The sequence below is a fragment of the Ambystoma mexicanum genome, chromosome 4p (genome assembly GCF_040938575.1).
Source record: "Ambystoma mexicanum isolate Mex_15411 chromosome 4p, UKY_AmexF1_1, whole genome shotgun sequence".
In the NCBI taxonomy this organism is placed as follows: Eukaryota; Metazoa; Chordata; class Amphibia; order Caudata; family Ambystomatidae; genus Ambystoma; species Ambystoma mexicanum.
This window is the reverse complement of record NC_090927.1, coordinates 689,151,954-689,170,939: the sequence shown is the minus strand read 5'-3', so window position 1 is coordinate 689,170,939 and position 18,986 is coordinate 689,151,954. Positions and strand designations below refer to the sequence as shown.

At 44.7% G+C, this 18,986-nt stretch overlaps 1 protein-coding gene across 2 annotated transcripts in view; it reads left to right on the top strand.

Moving 5' to 3' along the window:
- SLC17A5 (solute carrier family 17 member 5) overlaps positions 1-18,986 on the top strand; it is a 1,156,538-nt gene that overhangs the window by 675,742 nt on the left and 461,810 nt on the right. The window lies entirely within an intron of this gene.

Here is an 18,986-nt window from a genome sequence, read left to right as displayed (position 1 = left end):
CTTTGTCCCTTTTTCTGTGCCCTCATTCCAGCCTCTGGATTATATTTCTGAGGTGGATGAAGGGTCTGAGGAAGGTATGGTTCCTGAGGAGGTACCCGACGAGATCTTGTCTGGTCATAGCCAGTGGTCTGGACACCTCTCCGGAGGTGGGGTTCTGTAGGCCTGAGCCTGGCACCCATGCTGAGTCCTCGTACCAGTGCCTTATGTCGAGGGTCACGGAATACTTGGGGTGGTCTGCGCCACCAGTGGATTTTCTGCAGGATGACCTGACGGATATCCTCCACCAAGGTCCACCAACTGACCTGGTACTGCCATTCCATATGGCCTTGCAGAGAAGGGTGGCAGCAGCTTGACTGCTCCAGAGAGTCTCCCGGCAGTGAGCAAGTCTTTGCCGCAAAAATACAACCCAGCCAGTAGTGACCCCTGCTACTTGACCACGCACCCCACTCCGGAGAGTTTGGTGGTGCAGGCGGCTTCGGCCCCAGCAAAGCAGGCATCGTACCCTACCATCCCTCCTGATAGGGACGACAAGCGTTTTGATGGCTGGGCGAAGAAAGTGTTTTCTCACGGGGTATGGCTTTACAGGCAGCCAACTCCATGTGTGCCTTGTCACGTTTCACGCACACTCTGTGGAACTGTATTCCTTTAGCTTCTGAACATATTCCCGAAGGGGAGCAACGGGATGGTTTTCTTGCTATTATGCAGGATGGCAAGGATGCCATGTGTGAGTCCGTTCAGTCGGGTCTGGACATGGCAGATTGCATCAGCCGGTCCATGGCTGCCAGCACCGTAATAAGCAGGTTTGCGTGGTTGCGGAAGTCGGGGTTTGCTCCAGATGTGCAAGCCTGGCTCCTCAACATGCCCTTTGATGGTGAAAATCTTTTTGGCAGCAAGGCAGATGAGAGCCATGAGAGGTTCCAGACCTCCAAAGCTGCAGCGAAGTTGTTGAACGCTGCAGTTCGCCAACCTCCGCCTTTTTGTCCTAGGGGACAGCAATGGAGGGGAGGTCCCTTTCCATATTACTCATCCTTTGGTAAATCGAGACTAGCTGCAAGTCAAAGGGGCCACCGTAGGAGTACCAGAGGTGGAAAACAGGGTACTCGAGGTGCCAAGGCCGCTCGGGCAGTTTCCCCTTTGCCCTCAGGCACCGCCGCAGCCGATTCAGCTCAGTTATGAGGCCATGTCCCATGGTTCGCCGGTTGGCTGAAGGCTGGCGCAGCATCTTGTAGAGTGGCGTGCCATTACTTCAGATGTGTGGGTTCTGGAGATCATAGCCCACAGCTACTGTCTTCCTTTCCGGCAGAGGCCTCACGACAATCCACCAGGGAATCTCTCTTTGAAGAGTCCGGATCCGCTCCTTGCGCAGGAAATGCAATCCCTGCTGGAGAAAGGCGCCATAGAACTGGTGCCTGTAGCGGAGAGGAACAAGGGATGGTATTCCCCTTATTTTTTGATTTCGAAGAAAGATGGGGTATTGAGACCCATCCTGGACTTGCGCATTTTGAACAAGCTCCTCAGGAAGGACAAGTTCAAGATGGTTACTCTTTCTCAAGTCCTCCAGGCCCTTCAACTCCAGGACTGGTTGGTGTCTCTCGACCTCAAGGACGCTTACTTTCATGTGCCGATCCATCCCAAGCACAAGAAGTACCTGAGGTTCGGCGACTTGACTCCAACTCAGCGGCTCCAGTACATCGGAGCAGTGCTCGACACGTCCCTGGGGCAGTGTTTTCCTCCCCAGGTGAGGGCTTGTCACATTCAGCGGATGTTGCACAAGTTTCAGCATGCCCAGCGTTCGAGTTCTTGAGGTTGCTCGGCCTCATGGCATCCTGCATTATTCTGGTGCCAGAGGTCAGGTTTCGGATGAGATCTCTGCAATGGGCTCTCAAGATGCAGTGGTCACAGTCCTCCGCAGGATGTCGGACCCCGTTCAGGTGCCACCCTCGGTTGCCCAGGACCTCCTGTGGTGGGCTGTCGAAGGCAATCTGATGAGGGGGGGGCTCCATTTTGGCGGCCCTGGCCGGAGGTGACGATCGTGACGGACGCGTCCCTCATGGGAGGGGGGAGCTCATGCCAACGAGTTGACAGTCAGCGGTCGTTGGTCTCTGTCAGAGTCCAGACTCCATATCAATCTGTTGGTGCTGAGGGCCATCAGGCTTGCCCTGAAGGCTTTTCTGCCGACTGTGCGAGGAAAGACTGTCCCGATTCTGACGGACAACACAGTGGCCATGCACTACCTCAACAAAAAGGGGGGGTGCAGGGTCACTTCCTCTGTGCAGGCAGGCGATGCAGCTCTGTTTCTGGGCCATCCAGCAGGAAGTTTCAATCTCTGCAGTTCATCTGGCAGGAGACGAAAACGAGACGGCGGACAATCTGAGCAGGCAGAGCGCGATCTCTCACGAGTGGGAGCTGGCTCAGGAGATTCTCATGGAGATCTTCACCCTTTGGGGGACCCCTCAAGTGGATCTCTTCGCCTCCAGTTTTGACCGGAAGTGCGAAAGGTTCTGCTCGTGGGAATTTCCTCCAAAAGGGGCCTTAGGAGACGCGTTTGTGGTGGACTGGTCCTTCCCATTGCTGTACGCGTTTCCTCCAGTCCCCATCATCCCGCAAGTGCTGCGGAGGTTACGGAGGTTCGGTTCCTGGATGATCCTCATTGCTCCGGTATGGGCCCGGAGAACGTGGTATCCGGACCTTCTAGACTTGTCCATCTGCCCTCCACGTCGTCTTCCCTACCGAGTCAATCTGCTCTCACGGGAGGGGGGTCAGGTTCTCCATCCAGAGGTCAGATCCCTCAACCTTCATGCTTGGCTTCTGAAAGGTTGAGGTATAAGGATTGGGACCTCCCTGAAGACGTGATGGAGGTGTTGCTTTCGGCCAGACGGCCTGCAACCAAGTCCCTGTACTGGTGCCGTTGAAGATAGTTCTGTGACTGGTGCAGGGTTAAGAATGGGGATCCTTTTTCATGTGACATTCCTGTGGTTCTGTTTTTTTTGCTTTCGTTAGCCCACAAGGGCCTGCAAGTGGGTACCATTAAAGGTTACCTGGCGGCACTGTCCATATTTAAGCGCTCGTCTGAGGAGTGTTCTTATTTCAAGATTCCTTTAATTTCTCAGTTTCTCAAAGAGCTCACTAATGTGTTTCCGCCATCTCCTTTCCAGGTGCCTGGTTGGGATTTGAGCCTTGTTCTAAAATTTTTAATGGGTGCTCCATTTGAGCCTTTACTTTCTTGTCCTTTGAGATTGTTAACTCTTAAAGCTGTATTTTTAGTTGTGGTCACACCACCCTTCACTGTGTTTCATAAGGACAGGGTTGTCCTTAGAGTTCGTCCTTCCTTTCTTCCGAAAGTGGTGTCGGAATTTAATTTAAGTGAGAAGGTCATTTTTCCGGCATTTTATCCTCCTCCGCATCCTGGTAAGGAAGAGGAGAGGCACCATAGGCCGGATCCTAGGAGAGCTTTAAGTTTCTTCATTTCACGCATGTCCTGGGTCAAAGTGGACCATCAGCTCTTTATAGGTTATGCTGGAAGGCGTTTGGGACAAGCTGTTACTAAGCAGACTTTGTCTAGATGGATTATCTTGGCAATTTCTGAATGTTACCGCTTGGCGGGTAAGGACCCTCCGGTTGGTTTACGGGCCCATTCTACTAGGGGTATGGCTGCCTCTACTGCTCTGCAGAGGGGTGTTCCTATTCGAAACATCTGTGAAGCAGCCACTTGGGCTTCGGTCCATACTTTTGTACGACACTACTGCCTAGATTCTATCCCTGGGCAGGATCTGGCTTTTGGCAAGGCGGTCCTTTACTCTGCAATTTGATTGGACATTCTAAATTTCTATAATCTAAATTCTTTTTCCCTCCTCCATGCGTTGGTACTGCTTTGGGAGTCTGTCATAGATATGGAATACATCGTAGGACCCAATCCCCTCGAAGAACAAGTTACTCTCTTACCTGGTAACGTTCTTTCAATGGGATGGTCCGACAACGTATTCCATATCGCTCCCTCCCTACCTGCTCCGCTACAGAATTTCTTATGCGATTGCAGCTTACATTTCCGCAAGGCTTTCTGTGGTCATACTGGCAGTAGTTTGGGGCCACACGTTCCGGGGGAGAAAAACTACAGCTGAGGCTTACAGCATTGTGCGTCCTACATATAACATCCAGTGATGTCGGCTCGACGGAGGCCCTCGAGGACAGCTTATCGACGTCATCAACGCAGGACGCAGGTGGCGAAAATGTTCCGAAAGCAGAACAGCTGTGTTGATTACTGTCACAGATATGGAATATGTCGTCGGACCATCCCATCGAAAGAACGTTACCAGGTAAGAGAGTAACTTGTTCTTCTGATCCAAAGTGTGTACTGTTGCTCATATTATAGCTTATGTTTGTTCGTTTTTCTTTTTTTTTAGTGTTGCTCCCATAGTTTTATATCAATTTAAGGACTTTTTGCACACTTTTCATTGTTTCACACAGCCATTTTCGAATGCCATTTTTAAAAGTGTAAAATTTCCAAAACGTTTTTCTCTTGTTTGGGGAGGGAAGATTGTATTCGAACCCTGTACACTGTTCTATATTCCTGAATACCTGCTGCTTACTTACATCTATGTAGGATTGCTTATTTGTGAGTGCAGGGGGAAATCTTAACTTAAACGCTATCTGTTCAAACCAGGCAAAACTGTTCTTTTCTCTGTGTTTTATATTCTGCATTGCTATAAGTAAATTTAACTGCATTACCTATTTTCTCAATTGTATTGTGACCACATTGGTGATTGCTGCCCCATATATTAAAACATATGTTTGATTTGAATTTTAAATAAATAAATATTACCTTTACCAACCAGCCTGATTTCTTGTCGATTGTGACCTGGGGGTATTTTGAGAAGGGGTGTGATATGAGTGGTACATCACTCAGAATAGTGAACCTATAGACACAATAAATAAGTATTTCATTTGTGCATTACATGCTAGGCTAAGACCCGGGTGTATTGCTTGATTGAAATCCTTAACATGATGCAGAAAACATTTTAAACACTGTTACAGAATAATTAGTTGTGACTTTTGGTCCATAATTATATCTGATCAGTACTATCAAGCAGGTGCCCAGATAAATCCAATCTCCGAGGGGAAATGGATCACTCACTTTACAAATGTATATGCATCTAATAGCAATAACTCAACGGCCACGGTGCACTGACATCCATTGGACTTTCGATCGAGACCTAGCAACTATAGCAGAACTAATCTCCCGTAATAAGAATTTGAGGGCCCCCGGCCCGGATGGTCTTCCAACAGTGGGCAGGGGTTATTGGATAGTTTTGACAGGATGATCCTGACTCTTGGGTGTGCTCTGTCATAGTTGCTATTTGTAAAAAAGGATCTTGCGTGGAACAAGCAAATTATAGGCCGATAGCTGTTTGATGTCCCTTCGAAGATGGTCACTGCACTGCTTTTGTGCGACTTTGATAAAACGTCCAATCTCCCAGTTACCTTGGCCTATTTCTCTAACAGCTTCTGCAAGGGTGTGGGGACGGCCACTAATGGGTTCATTCTTGACATGCTGCATTTATTGACTTCTCCATGGCCTTTCATAGTGTAAACCGGGGCAGACTGTGGGCCGAGCTAGAACACTGGGATTGTCCTGCCCCTTTACTGGAAATGCTCATCGCATTACAAACCAACACCTTTGTACGAGTGATTTTGGATGGGTAGGGCCAGCTGTCAAGTGTCTGTGGTTTGAAGCAAGATTGCCTGTTAGCACCCCTTTTGTTCTTCACAGATCTTACCAGCGCCTTTGTCAACATCCGATCTTTGCCCCTGTTATAGATGGCATGCTAGTTAACTACTTGCTGCATGCAGACGATAAGGTGTTGATGGATTACCCCCCCATTGGTATGCAGAGTTCATTGGTGAATTGGGGAAGCTTATACCAAGGCGAATGATTAAATTTTTTGTGAAACAAAAAAGTTTTCTCATTTTGCCCTGGGAGGAAAAAGCCCTACCCTGAATGTATTTGGTATTTGGGCAATATGCAAAACAGAAAGAGTAGACCACTTAATTTACCTGGGTTTTACTTGTTTAAAGCAAAGAGTAAAACTGAACTCTTAAATGATAAAAAGTCTGAAATGATTGCACTCACTGCACTAGCAATCCAAATAAATGGAAAGTTTGGGTGTTTTTCACTGGTCCCTGCAGTAGAATTCTACACCAAAAAGGCAATCCCGGTTATTACATATGGAGCCAAACCCCTGATTTTTTTATTTATAGTCCAACTGGATAAAACTGAAGGAGGAGAGGAGCTCCCCCAGGGGGTACCAGCCCAAGTTATAACATATGAACTGGTGTTACACTCTATTACTGCTGGGGTGAGGTGGAAAAATGTGAGACTATTAGTGAAAATTGTCTTTGCTAAAGAACAGTCGAATTTGGTGGCACCTAAAGCAACTATTAGATAAACAGCTCTGCAACCCCCTGAATAAGTGGGCAGCAACAGGCCACGAGTATATTACGCAATATAGCCTGACTTTAGAATTGCTACAGGTTACGCCAGATGAGGCAATACAAAAACTGTGGGAGGCGGATTGGATTAATACTATTGAGGAAGTCCGTGGATATAGTCTTTTTTCTGGAATATTGTTAGATGTCATATCTCTTAGTATGCTCCCATATTACCTACAAAAATGCCCTGGTCAACATTGGCGCATGCAGTTTTTACGTCTCCGCCTTAATTTGTTCCCCACTAAAGAAATCATTGGAAGGAGAGAGGGGTTGCAGCGTAATTTAAGGTGTTGTATATATTATAAAGAAGAAAGCATTATAGAAACCCTTTATCATCTATTGATGGAATGTCACGCCTTGACCGATCGTAGTATTTTATATTTTAGCCACCTAATTCAGGACCATAAAATTCTATCAGGAGGCTTAGTTTGGCAATATATTTTTACTCAAAAATCAAATGGATGGAGACTTGCTGCACTATGCATTTTAAAGGAACTTTTCCCATTATTGGAACCTTTATTCAGAGTAAAGGAAACTTCTAAATCTTAAACTTCTTCTTTTACATTGCAATAATTTTCAAGGCTTGCTGTGTATACTGATATGAACCTGTTGTACTTCTCTAACATGTGTGTAACCCTGTAACATATCCTTTGTAAGAAAAAGTGCCCAGATGCCTCAGGGCTTGGTGCGCTCTACACATAAAATACAAAATACACATTTTATATGCTGATGAATTGATAATAATGAATATTTATGTAGTTTGTATTTTTAGAAGTAATCTTGTGTATATGTTATGTGTAATAATACAAAGATGCTGTTTTTTGTGATCACTAATAAATTTAAAAAATAAAAAAGCAAACAAGCGCTGTTATTTTCACCTCAATGTCTCCCCTAAGTATCTTCATCACATCCCTTACTCGCCGCTCCAAATTCAGGGGTGGATTATTGATAATCAGCTTTGTCTCCGTGCCATAAAGACTGAGATCATCTAACGTGTTTACTCCATTCCATCATCTCTACCTTTCACTTGGCCCTCTTCTGTTGGGTTCCCACGCACCCTTGTTTTTCCAGGTAAGTACCTCTGAGTTCTATTTAACAGTTGCCTCTCACTTGACCACACATCCAACAACCTGCAAAGAAGCTTTTTTTGTTAACTTACTTACTTGTCCTAAGAGGAGAGCTCCCACTCCTGAACATGTCTTTAACTTCAAAATATTCAACACAAAGCAGCAAGGTTAATCCCGGGACGTATACATTAGGCCCACAATGATCTCATATCACTTGGTTCCCGTCAGCCACTCATCAACTTTAGAGACCTCTTACGGCATATTTGAACAAGGAACTGATATACCTCAGACAGAAGGTAAATACATACCTCCCTTCTGAGCCCTTAAGACCAGTGGCCTCTGGCGATTGCTGCATTTGGAAAATGACACCCTTGAAATGAACTACCAGGACCCATCTAGTGGAGGTTGAAAATGTTCCTCTTCAGGAGATAATTTTGTATGGTCTAGTGCTAGGTATATCTATTGGGCGGCGGATTCCTCCCCCACTTAGTGGATTATGGGTCCTGTGTGGTATGGGGAGGATCCCCTGATCACCACTTACTCCTTGTCTCAGGACAGGGGACAGTCACATGGGACAAAATGACACTGCCTCTTTAAAGGGGACAGCTCCCATGGATAGGGAGCTGAAACAACTGGGAATCGATGGTTCAAGAGTCTCCACGTCCTCAATGAACAATACTTCCAGCATTACAGAATGCGTCTTTTTAAACACTGCCCCTTTCAGACATCTGAGTGCTGAAAGCAGAAGAAATTACATAGTGAATAAATTGAATGTCAGTGCCAGAAGCATACACCTGAGGCATTAGAAGCACAATACATGTTTTTACAGACCCTCACTCACAGACAGAGGTGCAGATCCTCAGAGGGAGCCCAAGAGAGGGATCTCATGGTTATATAAGCCAATGACTCAAACTGCAAAATATTATTGGAATCTATTGGTAGGACCTTATTAACTCTAAATGCACCATTGTTAATGACATGATTGTGGGTGTGGAATTGGTGTAAAACAAATTTGAATATGACGAGCTGTAAACTTTTTTGACACCTTAAATATGAACATTAAAAGTTAGGAGCAATATCTGATTATTTCCTAGTCCTACATTAAGAATACATTTCATGAAGTTTACATTCAGGACTCCATTCAGGACTCTATCTCTGCTTCTTGTTGATATTGTGAAAAAAGAAAGATAACCATCTACCGTTCGACATGTTTTAATGGACCTGTGTGTTTAGCCCTTTAGTCGTTTTGTATATAATCTGAATTTATTTCCAACTGATAACTTGTTTTTTTCAGGGGTTCATTTTAAAAAAATGTAATTTAATACATTTAAAAGATTGTTGACATTCATTCTGTAGTATGAATTATGTGAGAGATTTAGCAATATAGGTTTTATTCTAAGTTGTTTACTTTTGGTAATATTTGTTATAGAATTTGATGTTTGTGTAAGGTTGTATTATACCATGAACAGATACCCAAAAGGGTGAAGAAATTGGGAGAGAAATACCCGCCGAGCAGGGCAGCGTCTGAAGTAGTGTAGAAGGGGAAAGAAACTCGCAGAGCATTGATTTAACAGTGGTGCCCCAAGGAGTGAACAGGTGGGAGGGATGGTGTAGATGATTTTATGGTCAGTGATTGGAAGGATGATAGTGCTCAAACAGGTGAGGAAAGTGAAAAAGGGATTAGACAATTATAGGAATAGAACAATAGAGGTAAAAGGAGCTGGAGGAAAGGGACAAGGAATTGGTAGATGATTTTATATAGAAAATAGAACAGAAGTGAGTCGGAGTACGATTAAGAGAAGGAACACACTTTGATGGATGAATTAAGGAGGGGATTAGAGGAATGGAAAACTGGGGTATAATCATGTGAAGAGAAAACAAAGAACCTGAAACATGAGGGGTACGTAGAAGTAAAATCCTCAGAAAACAGAAAAAGTAGTTTGATGTGCATCAGAACAGGGACCTCGAGACTGGGAGGGTGAATAAGTGTAGTTTGCCACCCTCGTCCTGCTATGCTCACTTGGGCTACAGTTAGGACTGTGGCTGGGCATTGCAGCCTCTGTCCAGGGACCCGATTCCCGTAGAGGACTCTGAAGGGTTTGTATGCGAGAAATGTAATGAAGAAAAGCCATACTCCTACGTCCCGTCCCCTTTCTTCCATACTTGTGGCACATTCCGTCCTTCGGGACGGGACTGGAGCACTTTTGTTAAAAAGCATCAAACATTTTATTTTTGTCCTTTTTATTTTTATGCTGGGCCACCACACGTGACTGTAACCCCGCCATCCTGAGCTCCGCCCGTGCCTCACCCTTCAGTCCTTTTCTCCACGCGGTCGGAGTCAGACAAACTTGCATCACTGGGAATATTTTTCTTTTGTTCCCTTGTCCTTCATTCCTGCTCCGGTTCCACGGTCATCTTGTCCTCTGTCTATGCCGGAGCATCTGGGATTCAATTCCGGTTCATCCTGCGAACGTCGTTTCGCTAGAGCGTATTCCCACTCTCTTTGCCTGGAGTGCTTGGGCCCTGAACACCGTTGGGACTCGTGCATCTATTGCGACTCCCTCTCTGTCCGTGCTCTCCAGCGTCAGCTTGTCAGGTGGGAAGAGGTGTTTCAGCGCGTTCCTCCACCATACTTTCAACTCTTCATTGAAGAAAAAAAAGGAAAAGACCGGTAATTCCTTTCCATTTCAGGGAACCCCGTCCAGGGAACTCCTTTCCGTGGTCTCCCAGGTCCGGGAGGGGCTCAAGTGCTCCGTTACCGGGGATATCCCCAATGTCTCACGCAAGGGGCCTAACGGGCGCACCAGAGTTTCCTCTGAGGTCCCCAGCAAGGGGGCTGCCAAAACCGGATCTTCTTCCGAGGTTCCCAGTTTAGGGGCTAAAGTCAGACCCAGTTCTTCTGTGGCTCTTGCTGCCGGGGACGGGCCAAGGTTTCCACTTCTGGAACTAACTGCAACAAGTCTCAGCTCGAGGCCCCTCTCAAGGTGGCTACACGTACCAGGGTTAATCCTGAGGTTCCCCTTCTTGGGGCTATATCTAACACAGGTAGGATTGAGGGGCCTTCCTTGAAGGTCCTGGCTGTAGGGGACAACTCTCAGCCTTCCCACGCTCAGACCCGTGGTGATACCAAAGACGTCGCGCACCATAAGCCTTCCAGTATTTAGCTCCACTTGGGGCTAATTCTTCTGCAGTCCCTAAGGTGTCTGGTCAACACCCTAGATCTGCAGGTACCAGCTCTGCCGAGGTTCCTTGTTCCAAGGCTAAAATGGCACATAAGACCCCTGACTACTCTGTGGTGACTATGGCCTCACTTACTCCTGTGACGCAGTTCGCCTCAAGTGTTGACAAAATGGCAGCCCAACCCCCGCGGACCACAGTAGCCATTTTAACGACCTCTCTTACACCAACGTTCACTACGGCTGGTGCTGAAGGGCCTCCTTTTGGGGCAGAGCAGCTTTTTCCACACTTTGTGATGAGTAAGAACCCGTCCCGCCCTCCAATGAATTGGCATGCTCGGAAACTGCTGCCACATACAGTCTTGCTCCCTTCTGTGTCCGCACCTTTGATCTATGTGGATCCAATTGGTGGGGGGCCATCCTGGCAACCATCCTCCTTGCGGTCATGGGCGTATGACCCTTCAGAGCAGCCTCTGCCCACTCCACCTCCAAAACCTTCGTCTGAGGATGTGTTTTTTGGGAAATTTCAGACGCTTATGCATCCTGATCCCATGAAGGCATACTTTAAGGGTTTGTTTAAGGAAATGTATCCTAGGCCGCCTGAACCGCCTCCTGCTCAGACAAATCCCATGCAGGTTCCGGTAGTGCCACCTCCTCCACCTCTTCCTGTGGGACCGCCTCCCCCTCTGCCACCTCTGCCTCCGCTTTCCCCAATAGAGAAGTCTTTGGGTGCTCTGCCAAACAACACTTTAGGCCCTGTGGCATCAAATGCAGCAGATTAGTCTTCTGCTCCCGGACCAGGCGGACCAGGACAGCATGAACTACCCTGCTCTATTAGAGCTTTTCATGACTGTGTGCTGGATATGATGGCGCTGCCAGACATCCCAGTACCCGAGGCCGCTGCTCCACAGGAGGGGGTGCTTTCTGGATCCTTCACTCTTGTCGACACAGGAGCGCCCCGGCCTGTTCCTCCAGAAGGACGTCTTGGCTGAGGCCGTAAGGTCTGGGAAAAACCTAATTCCGGGCAGCATCTGAACAAGAAGATTGACGCTCGCTATAAGCTTCATGTTTCTGAGGACATTTCTTTGTCCGCTTGCCCGCTCCTCTCGTGTACTATGTTTGCAGCAGCTGTGCTCCAGTTCAAGCCGGCCTCTACATCCTCCACTGCAGCATCCCAGATCCTTTCCAAGGAGGACAAGCTTCTTGACGCCATTGGGGAAAAGTGTTTTCCAATTCGACTCTTCAGCTGTGTCAGGCTAACATTGAGCTTATCCTGGCGGCTGCCAATGTCAAACTGTGGAAGGAGCTAGCCGAGTTCCAGGAATGTATTCCTGCTGATAGGCTCGAGGACTTCAAAGGTGGCTTGTCGGATGCCAGAATTCTGGCTCAGGATCTACTTGAGGCTGCGGCCCATCACATAGACACTTCTGATCGAGGGCTTATGGTCAGGGTAGACATCTCTCCAAGCGTGGCTGCATGCTACGAAGATCTTGAAGGAAGTTCAGGACAAGGTGGTTGATCTCCCCTTTGAGGGTAAAGAACTGTTCCACTCCTCCACGGATGAGGAACTAACGAAGACCACAGCAAGCCAAGTAATTGTCGGTCCTGGCGAAAACTCCATCAAAGGCACCTTGCACTCAGAGATCGGGGTCCCAATCGTGGTCCTTCTCTGGGTTCCAAGGCTTTATTTTTAAATTTTATTTGTTTATGGTTTGGTTAAAACCTTTACAAAACATTAAACATATACAAAAACATGTAAGTATAAAACAGAGCATGAACAATTCATATATAAAACATGAAAATAGAATTTACGTGATCAATGTAAAACAACTAGATTTCTCAGTATTAATAAGTGTTAGATAATATTGAGTACAGTCCTTGAGTGTAAAGTGCATATGCATAACGAAACAAGAGTTGAACTATATAAAACGTTGAACTTAATTCAAAGAGTAGCAGGTTATACATTAGCCAGGTGAACTAATTATAGAATATTCGATTCACACCAGTCTCGGACAACAAGGCAAATTGTTCCAATAAAAACCAAAAGGCAAATGCTCGTAGCAAATATGCTATCTGATAAGAAATGCACTAAAATCACAAACCAATTAGAATCCTAGAGTACTTATAAACATTGCAGACAAATATTACAGACAAATAAAACACCACATCAGATGATTTAGAGTCAAAAACTTGGAGCAATTGAAATTAGCAATTGAAATTAGTGAATAGAGAAGGCAGGCCCTCAAAGGCTATTGTATAAATTGCTGTCAGATACAAAAAGGTCCCATTGCGTGTAGGACCATCCAGACCATGTTATTCATATAGTTCTGTTTACATGGTGGTTCAGTCGTGACTCAGTAATTCAGCTTCTATTACCTTCAATAACTGTACTAGCGCAAATATCGGAGAGTTCTAATTTCCTGACATCATCCTATTCCAAAGGAAGTCATTCATCTCATGGTCATTACCTTTTTCACTACCCCAGTGCCTAATCCTCTCTCAGGTGTAGAATTGATTAAATTTAAAAAGCATGTAATACATATGGATAAAATTACAAGGAAACATAATTAAGTACGAGCAACACCCATCTCTTTTCCGAATGTGCTTTGCATATTCCTTATAGTTACTGTATCTATTGAGTCCCTCAGTCGTGAGAATCCAGTCCCTTTCAAATAGCTTTTTTTTTAACATAGGCAGGAAGTGAGCATAGTTTGCTTGGCGTAACTCCCAAGTTCTTCAAGTAACGCTTGCATCTTCCTATGGTATTGCATAAAAGAGCCTGAACTACTACCCAATGTCATTTCGTAGAAGTCTTGGTAGAGCGAATTCTTGGGAGGGTCAAGAATTCTGGCATAATTAGACAGTGCTCGGCATTCCCATCTACAAGACAATGAGATTAGCCCAAACTCATGTAGGATTACACAATTCGGAATAGATGAAGAAAGGTGCAATGCAGTTTTCAGTAGACTCCCCTGCAAAGTGTTGAGGTGCTTGTTAAGGTTAAGCAAGCACAGGTCAAGAGCATATGTAAGAACAGATTCCACCTTCAGTGTAAATAATTCCAGCAACAGGACCAAGGAGAATTTGCAGTACTTAGAAAAAAAAAATAATCACCTTCATTTGGCTCAACAAAGGTCTTGATTTCATGTTAAGTCGGTCAGTCCAGAGATTAATAGACGAGGCATTGCTCATATAAGAGCCAAGATGAATAATTTCCAACGATTGGGAAATAGCAGCTCCCTCAATCTCCCGTCTGTATTGCTTCAACTTTTTACCTGCATCAAAAACCATTGTGGTGGTCTTGGTAGAATTAGGTCTAAGATTGTGCAAATACGCACATTTTCCAAACAGTTGCAGCTTCCTTTGAAGACCTGAGGGAGTAAGATCTAATAAAATAATATTGTCCACAAATGCTAACCAGTGCAGCCGCAAGGCCCCCAATTTAACGGCAAACGTGTTTGAATCGTTCCACTGCTCTTCAAGGTCACTTAAGTACAGATTAAACAGTGTTGCCGCCAGATTACAGCCATGCTTTAATCCAAGATATGTCATCACATAATCCGTCAACACACCATCCTGTGTAATTCTGACCTTGTAAGGAGTGTTCATGTGGAGCAATGCGATCCAATAGATCAGAACTCCTTGGATACCTAAGTTGGTCATCTTATTCCATAAAAGATTCCTTACTACAGTATCGAATGCAGCAGACAGATCGATAAAGGCCATATAAATTGGACTAGATCCTTTCATTTTAGTACCAGCTAAGATGTGGGCCATAATGGTTGCATTTAACACAGTACTCATGCCTCTACGAAATCCGGTGTGAAATTTCGAATAAATGTTATCTATAGCAATATGTTTTTCTAAGTCATATAAGATTGGAATGGAAAAGACTTACGCAGCAGCATTGGTTAGAGTAATGGGAAGATAGTTGTCCGGAATAGCTGGATCGCCTTTTTTAAGAATAAGGACTATGATAGAGGTTACCCAAGTTTCCAGAAGAGGAAAAGTCTAAGATCCGATCAAATTTGATTTTGAGGATTGAGGCCCATAATGATGGGTCGGCCGTGTAGACAAACTGTGCAATGCCATCTGGTACAGCCAACCAATGGACCACTCGATATCTTGTGTGGACCACTTAAGTGATTGCATAGCAGAGCTTTGCGTAAACTGATAGGTAATCTCATTAAAGCGTGCTGGAAGCTGGTACTTTTTAGCAATATGTGATTTCCAAACATCAGCCGGAATCATGTTAATGGCAGTCGGTCAGAGTGCCTTCATATTTTAAATGGAACTAGGCAAGGTTATCCTCTATCTCCGCTATTGTTTGACTTATTCATTGAACCGCTTGCCATTATGCTTAGGCATCATCCTAATATAATGGGTATTCCGTTTGGGGAATATGTGTCCAAAGTACTTTTGTATGCAGATGACCTCTTAGTCCTAATCTCGAACCCAGAGAGTTCATATCCGGAGCTTTTAGCAACTCTGCATGAATTTGGCAAATTCTCTAATTATAAAGTTAATGTAGCAAAGACTTTGATTTATTCGATTTCAGCATTGTGTCATAGGGGGTTGTTCGGGGTGGATCGGGAGATGTGGGCTGGGTCGGGTCTTAAATATTTGGGTATTTATATAAATAGGTATGTGGAGTCCTTGCTTGCATACAATAATCCGTTTGAAAGTTGCAGAGGTAGACAGTCTTTGCTGTAGATTGGAGAAGTTAAAACTAACCTTATGGGGGAAGGTTAACTTAGTTAAGATGTCCCTTCTTCCGAAATTCTTATGTTTTTAGCATGCTCCCTCTGCTGCTTTCAAAAAATGTATTCGGTAGCATCAATAAATCCTTGGATAAGTTTGTGTGGGGGGAAGGAAGTAGAGCGAGAGTTCCGAGAGATGTTCTTTTTAAGACAGTGAAGCTAGGCAGCTTTGGTTTTCCCGACATAAAGCGGTATCACTCTGCATTTACGCTGCGTGCGTTGCATCATTGGTTGATGTCTGATTGCAGTACTTGTGCAGGTTGGATTAAAATAGAGGAGGAATCCGTTTCTCCCGTACCACCGGATGTTCTTTTCTTCATGGATAAGAGACTGTCTGTTGGTACCACTCCGCCTTTTGTAAAGCACTTTGTGAAGGAATGGCGTAAAAGTAATGAGATTCGTGAGGAGAAATACTTATTGTGTGCAGATTCTAGTTTATGGAGAAACCAGGCTGTGAAACAGAATAACCGTGTCTTGTCATGGGTCTCGTGGCAGAGAGCTGGTATATGGAAGATTGGACAGGTTTATGATGGTCAGAATATGGTTGATTTTGAGTTTCTGCGCTTTAAGTATAAGCTGAAAGCGTCTGAAATTTGTCGATATAATGTTCTGTGGGACCTTTTTGTTGTACTTTTCTCGCCGTTGAATGCTACAATGCATGCCTCGCCTACAACTTTGTTCTCTCAAGGACTGTGCCCTTGTCTGCATCTATTCTGTATGAATTGATTGCACCCTCTGCATCTAAGTTACCATCGCAGTGTGGTAGAGGGAATTGGGATTCAGATTTAGGTTGCACATTGTTGGATATTGATTGGAGCCACATATGTGCAGGTCCAGATAAATAGAAAGTGGATTTAGATTTGAGATATACACAACAAAGAATTACTCCTTATTTATATTGGTCCCCATGGAAGATGAGAATGAGTAAATTGAGTAATGTGGACAGTTGTTGGAACTGTTGGAACTGTAATAGGGAGGTGGGCACTGCACTCCACATGTTGTGGTTATGTGGTAAAATACAATTATTCTGGGATGGTGTTTTCCAGAGGATGGAGTTGGTTCTGGATCTCTCTATACCCAGAGATCCACTTGTTGCTGTGTTAGGTTTACTGCCTTCAAATATTGGTTTAACTACAAGTAAACTGTTTTGGATATATAGAGCTCTTTTGCTAGCCAAGGAGCAGATTTTGAAATTTTGGAAAAGTGATACCTCTCCGAACATTGATGACTGGCTGCAGAGTTTGTCCCTTTTGTCCAAGACGGAGAAAATATCCTTTAAAGCAAAAGATCAGCTTGATAAATATGAGAGGATGTGGGGTGCATTTAATGATCTCTACGCTTAAAATATTATAATAGAGGAACTGTGATTTACCTAGTTGATCAGTTTTAAGAATTCTCAGATCCCTATTCTTTGCACGCTTTAGCATTTTGAGATTATAATCAAGTGGGTGTTTGGTCAGTTCATGGCGTGGCTTCTGTTTAGAGATGAGATAGGATACAGCTGTGGTAACAGTATTAGAAACTATCTTGTCCCACTGCTGGGATGAAAGGCAGTAGGGCGAAAGAAACTCATCTGTTATTTAATTCAAAAGAAACCAAAGATGTGAGTTGTTGGCATAGTACAGGATTCCATCTGAGTGAGATGGGCAGACGATCTATTTCCAATAATTGCAACAACTCATCAACATCAAGTTCAGTAAAAGAAATGCCAATAGACAGCTGAATAGGGGCGCGGTCACTGTAGTTGATCCCTTGCACAATCACTGGGTCTATTTGTTCAAGTGAGTTGGATACACACAGAAAATCAATCATTAAGCATGCCGAACCGCGATTCCATGTACAATTGGTGGACAATTCCGCACAGTTGACGAAGTCCAAGTCCCAATCATCAAGGTAGGACACCCATCTCTTACCTCTCAACCTAGCCCTCTTAGCACCATCATTTCTAACTCTGTCTGCCTCCTCAAACCTCACAAGACAGGATGAATTAAAATCACCTCCAATAATGATTTCATAATTAGAATTATGGATATATGCATTTTCCAAGCAGTTGTCAATGTCATCAAACATATTGTCAATAGGATGTTTAAGTGGATTCCAATAAAGGCTCATTTGTATACATAAGCCTAGTATGACAATCCATATTATTATTAATGGCAATGGCTAGGCCACCAGAAGGGCGCCCTTCCCGGGCCTTAATGGCCTGTGAGCAGAAAGTTTGTAATCCCTGTAAAACCAACACATCAGTTTTCATTGTTTCCTGCAAGAGAATTACATTCGGAAGTTGGGAGGAGGAAAGAGAAGCCAATCACTTTGAGCGATTAAGGTAACCACATGAGTTCCATGAAAAAATCACCAGTTTCAGATTCTTCTGATGCTAGGTCGAAGTCTTAACTAGTTTAGTGGTAAAAATAGTTCTCAATAAAGGCTCTGCCCATGACAACTCCTTGTTACCCCAGGGTGCAAGGTAATTCATGTGACAATTGAAAATCCAGGCTTTTCCTGGCCCATGATCAATGCTTGGCCCACAAACCCAGCAAATGAGGATGGAGGGCCAGAAAGAAAAGAGGTGGGGTGCATTAGGCTGGCAAGAGGAAGTGGGAGAGGGGATGTACTTGCAGAGAAGAGGAGGCTGAAGAAAGGAAGTGAGAGGAGGAGGTAAAGCTGGGGAAGAATAGAGGAGAGATGGTAACTAAGGTGGAGATGGTGAGGAGGTGGCAGATAAATTGGAGGCAAGTAGGACAGAGGAGGAAGACTGGGAGGCAAAGGAGGACAAAAAGCTGGAAAGGAGCAATGGAGGTTTGGAGATGGAGAAAGATGGTAAGACCATATCGAAGGAGAAAAGACAGGAAGGAGGAGAAGGTGTGCTACAAGCCTGGAAAGCTTGCAGTTTGGAGGGAAATGGAAGAAAGCCTGATGTGGAGTGTCACTGAGGTTGTAGAGAAGTAGAGATGGGTAAAATGGAGATCGGAGGAGAGGAGGATAAGATTCATTTAGGTATGAGTTTGTGATTAATTGGCAAGAAGGCAGGAGAAGAGGTGTTGGGATAACAGAACTATGCCCCTCAAACAAGGAAAGGCTGTACAATACAGAACACAGCCAATAGAAACTCTAGGATTTGGTCTGACCAATCCTACTCCTCACTCTTGCTGCTGCATAAACCTAACATGGCAGTACATGTAGGTCCCGGAGACTGAAGAGGAACGGTCTCCTGAGGTTCCAGGATGAGAACACAACACCAACCCAAAGTAGCAGGAACATGGAAATGCCCACTTCAACCCCCTACAGCTTTGAATGCCAGAGATTAGACAAATACTTTTGGAAGCAAACTCCTGGATTGAGAAACATTTTGAACCTAGAAATTGTTTTGTCTGAAGCCAAGAGACTATTGTTGGTGTAGATTTTGCCATAATACGAGGCCTTTAAAGACTTTAGTAACTAGCTCAGGGGTGTTGAACCAGGGGGGCAATCAAAGATTAAAATACTGTGTTTTTTTA